The sequence below is a fragment of the Amblyraja radiata genome, chromosome 3, assembly GCF_010909765.2.
Source record: "Amblyraja radiata isolate CabotCenter1 chromosome 3, sAmbRad1.1.pri, whole genome shotgun sequence".
NCBI lineage: Eukaryota > Metazoa > Chordata > Chondrichthyes > Rajiformes > Rajidae > Amblyraja > Amblyraja radiata.
The window spans coordinates 19,655,324-19,666,816 of record NC_045958.1 but is presented as its reverse complement, the minus strand read 5'-3'; positions in this window follow the sequence as shown (position 1 = coordinate 19,666,816).

Here is an 11,493-nt window from a genome sequence, read left to right as displayed (position 1 = left end):
AAAATAGATATTGTTGCAGCTATTTGAAATTCACTCCCCACAGATACGACCAGAGTTACTGAACTTTCCAGCATTTCTTGGTTACATTTAAGATTTCCAGCATTTGCTTTTCAATTTATTTTGCAACCATGTTTCCTTATGAAGACCAGAAATAATTTTACAACCTTATGTATCGTTGGCTTTAGTTTCTTTCCCTGGTTCCCAGTTCCCTAACTCTGACTTTTGGCCCTCCTATCACTATAGTTTGTTCCAACCTCAAGATCTCTCTGTCCTAAACAACCTTTCCTCACTCTTATACGCTTTTCTCCCTTTTCCATCCAACAATTATCTGTCTTGCCGGTAGAGCTTTCTGAAATATTCCCCTTTCCTATCTCTCCATTGTCTTGTCTACCTTATCTTTGTAATTTAATCCAGTCATAGACTGTAGAAACAGGCCCTTCAGCCCAACTTGCCCTTTCCAACCCATATGCCCATCTACACTAGTTCCACCTGCCTACATTTGGCCCATATCCTTCTAAACCAATCCTATACATGTACCTGTCCAAATGTTTTTTTTAAACATTGTGATAGTACCCGTCTCCATTACCTCTGGCAGTTCATTCCCTACACCTACCATCCATTTTGTTTCCAAAATCTTACCCCCCCCTCACCATACACCTATGTCCTTTGGTTCTTGATTCCCCTATGTGGGTAAAAGACTGTGCATTTATCCTACCTAATCCCATCATGATTTTATACACCTCTATAAGATCACACCGCAGTCTTCTGTGCTCCAAGGAATAAAGTCTTAGCCTGTTCAACCTCTCCCTATAACTTAGGCCTTTTGAGTCCTGGGCATCCTTGAAAATCGTCTCTGCACCCTTTCCAACTTAACAACATATTTCCTATAACAGGGTGACCAAAACTGAACACAGTACTCTAATCTTTCAAGTATGTTTAAGAAGGAACTGCAGATGCTGGAAAATCTAATCCTTCAAGTTTGCAGTCATTTTTTAAATTGGTATTGGTTTATTATTGTCAACCCTACCGAGATACAGTGAAAAGCTTTGTTTGTGTGTTATCCAATTAAATCGTACTATATACGAGTACAATTAAGCCATACCCAAGTACAACAGGCAGTGCAAAAATAAAACTACCAGGGTTCAGAATACCGTGTGATAGCATTATATTAGAGTTACAGAGAAAAGGATCAAGGTCTGCAATGAGGTAAATTGGAAGATCAGGATTATACCCTACCTTCCAGGAGGACCATTCCGTAGTTTGATAACAGTGAGGAAGAATCTAACTGGGGTTACATGTTTTCAAGCTTTTGTATCTTCTGCCCAATGGGAGACGGGAGAAAGGGGAATGACCAGGATGAGAAAGTTCCTTGATTACGTTAACTGCTTTCTTGAGGGAGCGTAAAGTATATATGGAGTCGATGATGTGGAGGCTGGTCTGTGTGATGACTGAGCGACATACACAACTCTGCAATTTGAGGTCTTGGGCAGAGCTGTCGCTAAACCAAGCTATGATACACCCTGATAGGATGCTTTCTACAGTGCATCTGTAGAGGTTGTAAGAGTTGGTGGAGACACGCTGAATTTCCTTTCTGAGTTTTCTGAGGAAGTAGAGATGTTGGTGTGTTTTCTTGGCCATAACTTCAATGTGATTGGTCCACGACACATTGATAATATATATACCTCTATATATGCCTCGAAGTTGAAGTTCTTGACCATCTCCACTTTGATGCCATTGATACTGATTTGGGTGTGTACTCTCCTCTCTTCCTGAAATCAACAACTAGCTCCTTCATTTTTGCTGATGTTGCGGTTGTCTTGACAACCATATTACCAACCTATTTATCTTCCTGTACGCCACTTCATCATTTTTTGTGAATTTCCCTGTGAATCTTCTTGGGATGTTCTATAATATGAATTGACAACAACACTTCCTCCTTGATGCCCACCAACACAGGAGCACCTCAAGCTTGTGTGCTTGCTACCATGCTCTGCTCTTTCTATATCCATGACTGTGTAGCCAGATATAGCTTCAATACTATCTTTATATTTGTCGACAATGCCACCATATTTGAATGAATATCAGTAATGATGAGTCAGTGTTGTGGAGGGATATTAATAATCTGATTGAATGGTGCCAGGACAACAACCTTGCTCTTAACGTTAGGAAGACCAAGGAACTCATTGTAGATCCATGAATCTGTATTCTCAATCGGATGGTGCTGGAGAGGGTCAATAGCTTCAATTTCATGGACGTGCATATCTCTGAAGATCTGAGCAAGACCTAGCACATGGATGCAATCACACAGAAAGCTCATCAACACATTTACTTGCTCAGAAAATTTAAGATATTCAGTATGCCACTGAAGTCTGCAGAAGACACCACGATTACTGGGGTTGTGGACTTTGAGGAAGGCTCTCAAAGTACACAGCAAGATATAGATCAGTTAATACCCAGTCTGAAGAAAGTTCTCGACCTGAAACGTCGCCCATTTCCTTCGCTCCAAAGATGCTGCCTCACCCGCTGAGTTTCTCCAGCATTTTTGTCTTCCTTTGATTTTCCAGCATCTGCAGTTCCTTCTAAAACAAAAGAGCTGGTCATTGACTTCAAGAAACTGGGTAGTTCACAAGCCCCTATCTGTATCAATGGTGCTGAAGTGAAGATAGTTTTGCCTCAGGTCCATCGGTGTAAACATCACTAAAATTCTGTCCTGGTCTTACCATATTGACAATATGGTTCAGAAAGCACGCCACTGCATCAAGTTCCACAGAAGACCAAATAAACTCAGCATCTCTCCATTGAGTCTTATCAATTTCTATGATCGGAGGAGGAGCCATCTTGGGGAACGGCTGCTAACCAGCAGCCGTCCGTTTAATTCTTTTTTTTTTCAGTTTTTAGTTAGTTTTGTTCGTCGTTTTTTCGGAGAAATGGACTTCTTATTGTGGGGGGAAGGAGGTAACCTTACTTCTAGGTCCCTACCTGGCCGGTGAGGCAGCTTTTTCTCTGGGCTGCCCGTCGACCCGTCCTCGTGGCCTACCAGCGGGCTTGGAGTGCTGTTTCCTGGTGGGGACCGCCCAGCACCTCGGCTTCGGTGGCGGCACAGCGCTGGAGCGCCATCGCGGAGCGGAGCGGGCGATGCCTTGCCTGGATCGACGCGCTGGAGCTCCGGTGAGCTGGACCGCCGAACGCAACACCTCCGGGTTGCGGGTCTGCGGAGCGGAGCGGGCGGCGCCGACATTAACATCGGGAGCCTGGGAGCTCCAACTCGGTGGGTCCTTGTCGGCTTCGGAAGCCGACAATCCCCTGCTAGGAAGCGGCCGTTCCAGGTGGCCCAGCCGCTGTGAGGACTCTCCCGACGCCGGGGCAAGTCCACCCGGCTAGAACGGCCAGGAACATCGGGCCTCCGTTGAGGCAACAGCGGTGGCCTTAATAGGCCTGACTTTTGGGAGAACGGGTTGGGGACTGGACTTTTGTGCCTTCCCCCACAGTGGTAACCACTGTGGAGAGATGATTTTTCTGTGTGTAAGGTACTTTGTTAGTCTGTGTCCAAGATGGCTGTCGGAAGAGAGAGTGGACGCTGGCGCGCTTTAGCTGCCGCTGCTCTCCCTTCACATTGTGTTTTTTTTGATTTTGTGTCTTTGGAGCGATTTCTATCTTTAATTTGTGTATTGATGATGTCCTTATTATTTATTTTTCTCCGACTATATGTTTTTTTTCTCTTCTGTTTAATCTTTGTAAGGTGACCGTGAGATTTTAAAGGCGCCCGAAAATAAAATTTATTATTATTATTATTATTGATGCATCCTATGCGGATGCATCACAGCTTGATATGGCAACTGTTATGCCCAAGGGTGCAATAACTTAAATAGAATTGAACGCAGTCTAGTCCATTACGCAATCCCTGCCCCCCAGATCAACTCCATTCACATTACGTTGGGAAAGAAGCATAAATGACTACTTACACCCCAGTCCTAAATGAATATGAGTAAAATACATTTGTTAAAAGCTTAGTTATTTAATTAATAAAAGATTATTTATAGCCATTGACTAAGTACCATCGGCATCATATTTCTAGCATTCTCTGTTCTACCCTGTCACGCCAGGCAGAAGATACAAAAACCTGAAGGCACAAAGGGGAGGTCATTTAAGACTGAGGTGAGAAAAAACTTTTTCTCCCAAAGAGTTGTGAATTTATGGAATTCCCTGCCACAGAGGGCAGTGGAGGCCAAATCACTGGATGGATTTAAGAGAGAGTTAGATAGAGCTCTAGGGGCTACTGGAGTCAAGGGATATGGGGAGAAGGCAGGCACGGGTTATTGATAGGGGACGATCAGCCATGATCACAATGAATGGCGGTGCTGGCTCGAAGGGCCGAATGGCCTCCTCCTGCACCTATTTTCTATGTTTCTAAAGCATCAGATTCAAGAACAGCTTCTATCCCACTGTATTTGTACTTGAATGGATCTCTCATTTTCTGAGGAGGATTTCCCGATCTACCTGGATGCATTCCTTGCAAATTTTAATTGTATTTTCTCTGTAACTCAAGCACTATATTCTGCATTCTGTTTCTATTTCTCTCGTGCACTACCTTGATGTACTTATGTTTTGTATGATTTGCCGAGATGGCACACAAACAAAGCTTGTCACTATATCTCGGTACAAGAGACAATAATAAACCAATAACCAAAATAATAAGGCAGTCCCATTGATTTACCAAAGATTAGCAAATGAACATACTCTGGTGAGAACTTACCCATTTCCATAATAATAATAATAATAAATTTTATTTAATGGGCGCCTTTCAGACATCTCAAGGACACCTTACATAGTAATCGGAATAACATATAATCGGAATATAACAAGTAGTAAAGACATCACAGAGACACAAATTAAAAACAGAATTCAATCCAAAAACAGAAAATCAAAAACACAGTGTGAAGAGAGAGCAGCGGCAGCCAAAGCGCGCCAGTGTCCACTCTCTCTTCACGGCAGCCATCTTGGACACAGACCTACAGGACTACAATTAGACAAAAAAATCATCCCCCCCCAATCATTTCCATGACGCAAGGCCTTAATATCTAGGGATTCTCATCGGCATTCACCTCTCGCTTCAGATTAAACATAATCATAAAAGAATACCGCTCATTTAAAAAAAAATTTAACTTGCAAAAAGTTGAGAAAAAGGGTGCTTTCCCAATGTCTGCTTTTTTAAAATAACCTTTTGCTTTTGTTTTTCTTCCAAGTTGCAGAAAATCTAGATATTCTAGTTTTGCAGTAACAACCATACATTGTCTATATTATATACGAGTTAGTTAAAGATTCATTTCAGAATTAGCATTGATGGTATAAAGAATTAATCATTACATTCAACCGTATGCACAAGTCTGAGCAACGTGAATCCCTGGAGAGTTTGTGAGAAAAGACAGCAATCCCTATTTTTTTGGCTGTACATGGTGACACCAGAAGCCGGAGCTAAAACGGATATGATTATATCAATTACAGCTGAAGATGCCAAAAGTTTTAATAATTGGCATTTATTTTATTCACATGGACTGTATTGCATAACTATTTTTTCAAAAGCAGCATTTAGCCCAAGAAATAACCATGATGTAATGTGGAGATTTGAATTGCTTTTGGTTAAACCATTAGTTTGGTGACTCTGAAGGTAAAGGGATATTGCAGTTTGAGTGAATTTCTCCTGTTGACTCCTTGCTGGTACTGTCAATAATTAGTGATTTTCCTTGAAATGCCTTCAGTAATTATTTAAGCAAAAGATCAACTGATATTAAGTAAATACTGAAAATGCTGGAAATACTGAGCTAATAGTATTTAGTCGATGGTTATAAATACATTTCTATGTACACATTCATTTATTTTTGTTGACTGAATAATAAAGTTTTTAGTTCTTAAACAGTCTTTGTTTCAATACTGTTTAAAAAAAAATGGCATACTTGGTTTTTATACTTGACTTTATCCTAGGTTAGTTTGTTGACTTTTACCAGATGGCCTTTTTTGTGATATAAAACAATTTATGTAGCATTGCTAGAATTTCATTGAAAGATTGTGACAGGGAAGCATCGTTTCTGGTTTGTTGTGAAGGGGAAACGAGAGCAGAACTACGGGACACGGGAGACACGTGTGAGGGATCCATCTATGACATCAGTGGGGGAAACCACATTTACTAAAGAAAGACGACATCTTGGTTTTCCTAGAAAGGAAAGCCTTATCTTGGGAGCAGATGTGGCAGAGACGGAGAAATTGCGAGTAGTGGATAGCGTTTATGCAAGAGTCAGGGTGAGGGGAGGTATAGTCTAGATAACTACAGTGCATTCAGAAAGTATTCAGACCCCTTCACTTTTTACACATTTTGTCACGTTACAGCCTTACTCTAAAATGGATTAAATTCTACTCAACAGCCAAAAATCTGTAGCCTCCCTTTGATCTCGTATTTTGTTGGTTCACATGCTTGATCAATGGCGTTTTATCATTAATGTTTTATTATTATTATTAATGCTTAGTGTTTTCTGAGTCATTCGTAACTGTCACTGTATGTCATGTTGTTACTTGTGGACGGAGCACCAAGGCAAATTCCTTGTATGTGAATACTTGGCCAATAAACTAACTTACTTCATTTATTTTATCATCAATCTACACACAATACCCCATAATAAAAAAAAGCAAAAACAGGTGATTAGAAATTTTTGCAAAGTAATTAAAAAGAAATAACTGAAATATCACATTTACATAAGTATTCAGACCCTTTGCTCAGTACTTTGTTGAGGCACCTTTGGCAGCGATTACAGCCTCAAGTCTTCTTGGATATGACACTACAAGCTTGGCACACCTGTATTTGGGTAATTTCTCCCATTCTTCACTACAGATCCTCTCAAGCTCTGTCAGGTTGGATGGGGAGCATCGATGCGCAGCTCTTTTCAGGTCCCTCCAGAGATGTCCGATCGGGTTCAAGTCCAGGCTCTGACTGGGCCACTCAAGGACATTCACAGACTTCTCATGAAACCACTCCTGTGTTGTCTTGGCTGTGTGCTTAGGGTCGTTGTCCTGTTGGACCCTGGTTTGAGGTCCAGAACGCTCTGGAGCAGGTTTTCATCAAGGATTTCTCTGCACTTTGCTCCGTTCATCTTTCCCTCGAACCTGACTAGTCTCCCAGTTCCTGCCGCTGAAAAACATTCCCACAGCATTATGCTGCCACCAACATGCTTCACCATAGGTGTGGTATTGGCTAGGCCTGGTTTCCTCCAGACGTGATGCTTGGCATTCAGGCCAAAGAGTTCAATCTTGGTTTCATCAGACCAGAGAATTTTGTTTCTCATGCATTTTGGCAAACTACAAGTGGGCTGTCAAGTGCCCTTTAATGAGGAGTAATAGAAACATAGAAAATAGGTGCAGGAGTAGGCCATTCGGCACTTCGAGCCTGCTCCGCCATGCAATATGATCATGGCTGATCATTCAACTCAGTATCCTGTACCTGCCTTCTCTCCATACCCCCTGATACCTTTAGCCACAAGGGCCACATCTAACTCCCTCTTAAATATAGCCAATGAACTGGCTTCAACTACCTTCTGTGGCAGAGAATTCCAGACATTCACCACTCTGTGTGAAAAATGTTTTTCTCATCTCGGTCCTAAAAGATTTTCTCCTTATCCTTAAACTGTGACCCCTAATTCGGGACTTTCCCAACATCGGGAACAATCTTCCTGCATCTAGCCTGTCCAACCCCTTAAGAATTTTGTAAGTTTCTATAAGATCCCCCCTCAATCTTCTACATTCTAGCGAGTACAAGCCGAGTCTATCCAGTCTTTCTTCATATGAAAGTCCTAACATCCCAGGAATCATTCTGGTGAACCTTCCCTGTACTTCTATGACAAGAATGTCTTTCCTCAGATTAGGAGACCAAAACTGTACGCAATACTCCAGGTGTGGTCTCACCAAGACCCTGTACAACTGCAGTAGAACCTCCCTGCTCCTATACTCAAATCCTATTGCTATGAATGCTAACATACCATTCGTTTTCTTCACTGCCTGCTGCACCTGCATGCCTACTTTCAATGACTGGTGTACCATGACACCCAGGTCTCGTTGCATCTCCCCTTTTCCTAATCGGCCACCATTCAGATAATAGTCTACTTTGTTGTTTTTGCCAACAAAGTGGATAACCTCACATTTATCCACATTATACTGCATCTGCCATGCATTTGCTCACTCACCCAGCCTATCCAAGTCACCTTGCAGCCTCCTAGCATCCTCCTCATAGCTAACACTGCCCCCCAGCTTCGTGTCATCCGCAAACTTAGAGATGTTGCATTCAATTCCCTTGTCCAAATCATTAATATATATATATTATAAATAGCTGGGGTCCCAGCACTGAGCCTTGCGGTACCCCATTAGTCACTGCCTGCCATTCTGAAAAGGACCCGTTTACTCCTACTCTTTGCTTCCTGTCTGCCAGCCAGTTCTCTATCCACATCAATACTGAACCCCCAATACCGTGTGCTTTATGTTTGTATACTAATCTCATATGTGGGACCTTGTCGAAAGCCTTCTGAAAGTCCAGATATAACACATCCACTGGTTCTCCCTTATCCACTCTACTAGTTACATCCTCGAAAAATTCTATAAGATTCGTCAGACATGATTTACCTTTCATAAATCCATGCTGACTTTATCCAATGATTTCACCACTTTCCAAATGTGCTGCTATCCCATCTTTAATAACTGACTCTAGCAGTTTCCCCACTACCAATGTTAGACTAACTGGTCTGTCATTCCCTGTTTTCTCTCTCCCTCCCTTTTTAAAAAGTGGGGTTACATTAGCTACCCTCCAATCCTCAGGAACTACTCCAGAATCTAAAGAGTTTTGAAAAATTATCACTAATGCATCCACTATTTCTGGGGCTACTTCCTTAAGTATTCTGGGATGCAGCCTATCTGACCCTGGGGATTTATCGGCCTTTAATCCATTCAATTTACCTAACACCACTTCCCGGCTAACCTGGATTTCACTCAGTTCCTCCATCTCATTTCACCCCCGGTCCCCTGCTATTTCCGGCAGATTATTTATGTCTTCCTTAGTGAAAACAGAACCAAAGTAGTTATTCAATTGGTCTGCCATGTCCTTGTTCCCCATGATCAATTCACCTGTTTCTGACTGCAAGGGACCTACATTTGTTTTAACTAATATTTTTCTCTTCACATATCTATAAAAACTTTTGCAGTCAGTTTTTATGTTCCCTGACAGTTTTCTTTCATAATCTATTTTCCCTTTCCTAATTAAGCCCTTTGTCCTCCTCTGCTGGACTGAATTTCTCCCAGTCCTCTGGTAGGCTGCTTTTTATGGCTAATTTGTATGCTTCATCTTTTGTTTTGATACTATCCCTGATTTCCCTTGTTATCCACGGATGCACTGCCTTCCCTGATTTATTCTTTTGCCAAACTGGGATGAACAGAGTAGCTTCCATCTGGCCACTCTACCATAAAGGCCTGATTGGTGGAGTTCTGCAAATATAGTTGTCCTTCTGGAAGGTTCTCCCATCTCCACAGAGGAACTCTGGAGCTCTGTCAGTGACCATCGAGTTCTTGGTCACCTCCCTGTCCAATTCCCTTCTCCCCCGATTGCTCAGTTTGGCTGGGCGGCCAGCTCTATGAAGAGTCCTGGTGGTTCCAAAGTTCTTCCATTTAAGAATGACAGAGGCCACTGTGCTCTTCGGGACCTGCAATGCTGCAGAAGTTGTTTTATACCGTTTCCCAGATCTGTGTCTCGACACAAACCTGTCTCGGAAGTCTATGGACAATTCCTTCGACTTCATAGCTTGGTTTTTTCTCTGACATGCACTGCCAATAGACAATAGGTGCAGGAGTAGGCCATTCCGCCCTTCGAGCCATTTAATGTGATCATGGCTGATCATCCCCAATCTGTACCCCATTCCTGCCTTCTCCCCATATCCCCTGACTCCGCTATCTTTAAGAACCCTATCTAGCTCTCTCTTGAAAGGATCCAGAGAACCGGCCTCCACCGCCCTCTGAGGCAGAGAATTCCACACTCACAACTCTCTGTAAGAAAAAGTGTTTCCTCGTCTCTTCTAAATGGCTTACCCCTTATTCGTAAACTGTGGCCCTTGGTTCTGGACTCCCCCAACAACAGGAACATGTTTCCTGTCTCTAGCGTGTCCAAACCCTTAATAATCTTATATGTTTCACTAAGATTCCCTCTCATCCTTCTAAACTCCAGAGTATACAAGCCCAGCCACTCCATTCTATCAGCATATGACAGTCTCGCCATCCCGGGAATTAACCTTGTAAACCTACGCTGCACTCCCTCAATAGCAAGAATGTCCTTCCTCAAATTAGAGGACCAAAACTGCACACAATACTCCAGGTGTGGTCTCATTAGGGCCCTATACAACTGCAGAAGGACCTCTTTGCACCTATAGTCAACTCCTCTTGTTATAAAGGCCAACGTGCCATTCGCTTTCTTTACTGCCTGCTGTACCTGCATGTTTACTTTCATTGACTGATGAACAAGGACCCACAGATCCCGTTGTACTTCCCCTTTTCCCAACTTGACACCATTTAGATAGTAATCTGCCTTCCTGTTTTTGCTACCAAAGTGGATAACCTCACATTTGTCCACATTAAACTGCATCTGTTGTGCATCTGCCCACTCACCCAACCTGTCCAAGTTACCCTGCATTCTCATAGCATCAACTGTGGGACCTTGTATAGCAATGTTACAACATTTTGAGATTTTAAAAATCAAGACAAAATAGAGAGAGTACAGAGGAGATTTACTAGAATGTTGCCTGGATTTCAGCAACTAAGTTACAGAGAAAGGTTGAACAAGTTAGGGCTTTATTCTTTGGAGCGCAGAAGGTTAAGGGGGGACTTGATAGAGGTTTTTAAAATGATGAGAGGGATAGACAGAGTTGACGTGGAAAAGCTTTTCCCACTGAGAGTAGGGAAGATTCAAACAAGGGGACATGACTTGAGAATTAAGGGACTGAAGTTTAGGGGTAACATGAGGGGGAACTTCTTTACTCAGAGAGTGGTAGCTGTGTGGAATGAGCTTCCAGTGAAGGTGGTGGAGGCAGGTTCGTTTTTATAATTTAAAAATAAATTGGATAGTTATATGGATGGGAAAGGAATGGAGGGTTATGGTCTGAGCGCAGGTATATGGGACTAGGGGAGATTATGTGTTCGGCACGGACTAGAAGGGTCGAGATGGCCTGTTTCCGTGCTGTAATTGTTATATGGTTATATGGTTATGGTTAAGTCTGCAATTTATCCCATCAGACAAAGCATAAAAAGAAGTTTAATTTGACACCTAATTCACTTTCATATCTTCAGTATTAAAAACGTTATGGCCATTTTCATACTCGGAAATTAGCATCTTGTTCTCTATTGCTTTTCCATTGATTTAACACAAAAGCTGTGATGAAGGACAGTCTAAAGCCCATAACTTTCTTAAAAATTAAGAGA